This window comes from Colobus angolensis, unplaced genomic scaffold (genome assembly GCF_000951035.1).
Source record: "Colobus angolensis palliatus isolate OR3802 unplaced genomic scaffold, Cang.pa_1.0 Scaffold108, whole genome shotgun sequence".
NCBI classification, from domain to species: Eukaryota; Metazoa; Chordata; class Mammalia; order Primates; family Cercopithecidae; genus Colobus; species Colobus angolensis.
In genome coordinates this window covers 5,134,907-5,137,018 of record NW_012111808.1, presented here as the reverse complement: position 1 = coordinate 5,137,018, position 2,112 = coordinate 5,134,907, and the positions used below count along the sequence as shown (strand labels likewise).

At 44.9% G+C, this 2,112-nt stretch overlaps 1 pseudogene; it reads left to right on the top strand.

Annotated features, from left to right (window-relative positions):
• Positions 1-1,403: 1,403 nt before the first annotated feature.
• On the top strand, positions 1,404-1,811 carry LOC105516909 (annotated as a pseudogene).
• The last annotated feature ends 301 nt before the right edge of the window (positions 1,812-2,112 follow it).

Genomic DNA, 2,112 nt, shown 5'->3' with positions numbered 1-2,112 from the left:
CTGCCACCGCCATCTCCCAGGTTCAAGCGATTTTCCTGCCTTAGCCTCCTAAGTAGCTGGGACTACAGGTGCCCGCCATTATGCCTGGCTAATTTTTTGTATTTTCAGTAGAGATGGGGTTTCACCATATTGACCAGGCTGGTCTCGAACTCCTGACCTTGTTATCTGCCTGCCTTGGCCTTCCAAAGTGCTGGGATTACAGGCATGAGCCACTGCACCTGACCCAACTATTTTTAATTGTACACTTCAGTGTCTTTCAGGGCATTCACATGGTTGTGCAACCATCAGCACCATCTACCTCCAAAACTTCTTTATCTTCTCCAACTGAAGCTCTGCACTCATAAAATAGCTCCCAACCCTTGGCAACCATCATCCTACTTTCTGTCTCTGAATTTGCCTACTCTGCATTCCTCATATAAGTGGAATCATACAGCATGTGTCCTTCTGTGACTGGTTTATTTTACTTAGCATAATGTCTTTAAGGTTTATCCATGTCGTAGGATGCACGTGCCAGGATTTCCTTTTTAAGGCCAAATGATAGTTCCTTGTCTCTATGCCACATTTTGTGTATCCAGTTATCAGATAGCATTTGGATTGTTTCTACATCTTTGCTTTTGTGAATATCGCTGTTGTGAACATGGGTCTACTGTATAAGTATCTGCTCAGATTCCTGCCTTCAATTCTTTTGGGTATATACCCAGAAGTGGGATTTCTAGATCCAATGGTAATTCTGTGTTTATTTTTTGAGGAACCATTATGCTATTTTCCATAGTGGCTGCACCATTTTATATTGCCACTGGTGGTGCAAAAGTGTTTCAACTCCTCCACAGCCTCACCAACACTTATTTTCTGTTTTTTGACAACTGAAAGTGAAAAGTTAATCCGAGAATAGTGTCAGGCCAGGCATGGTGGCTCACATCTGTAATCCTAGCACTTTGGGAGGCCAAGGCAGGTGGATCACTTGAGGCCAGGAGTTTGAGACCAGACTGCCTAACATGGTGACACCCCATCTCTACTAAAAATATAAAAATTAGCCAGGTGTGGTGGCGGGAGCCTGTAATCCCAGCTACTGGGAAGGCTGAGGCAGGAGAGTCACTTGAACCCAGGAGAGGGAGGTTGCAGTGAGCTGAAATCGCACCACCACACTGCAGCCTGGGCTGCAGAGCAAGACTCTGAAGGAGGGAGGGAGGGAAGGAAGAAACATGGAAGGAAAGAAGGAAGGAGGAAGGAAGGAAGGGAAGGAAGGAAGGAAGGAAGGAAGGAAGGAAGGAAGGAAGGAAGGAAGGAAGGAAGGAAGGAAGGAAGGAAGGAAGGAAGGAAGGAAGGAAGGAAAGAAAGAAAGAAAGAAAGAAGGAAAGAAAGAAAGGCTCCCTGGATCAGGTGGCTTGCACAGTCATGGAGGAGGTGACCAAAGCCACATGTCTCTAGTTCATTCATCTGTCCATGCCAAATGGATCATGGGAAAGGTGATTGGGACAAAAATGCAAAAGACTGCCAAAGCAAGAGTGACCACGCCTGTTCTGGATCCCTATTTGTTAAAGTATTATAATAAGTGGAAAACCTCCTTTGTTCACGATGGCCTTTGGCAGTGCACAGCTGGGGATATTGTGCTTCTGAGAGCTTTACCTGTCCCATGAACGAAGCATGTGAAACATGAACTGGCCAAAAACGTTTTCAAAGTTGGAAAAGTCATAGATCCAGTGACAGGAAAGCCCTGTGCAGGAACTACCTACCTGGAGAGTTGGTTGAGTTCGGAAACTACCCAGCTAAGCAAAAATCTGGAAGAACTCAGTATCTCTTCAGCACAGTGAAGGAGGAGTGGAAGAAGGAGCCAAAGGGAAAGACTGACATGTTTATATTATGGAAAAAGAAATTTTTCAAAGCTTCATCGCAAACAACAACAACTACAACAAGGGAAGAACTGTGTCAGAGGAAGAGAAAGTTTTCCAAACTTTCTTAAATTTACTTAGTCGGTCATTAAAATCTATACATTGAGTACTTATTGTGTGATAATGAGAGGTGACAACATGCTAGCAGCCCTCGCTCTCAGCACCTCCTCCAAGCAGTGGGACATTTACTGTCGGAGTGGTGAGCACCAACGGACCCCTTTTG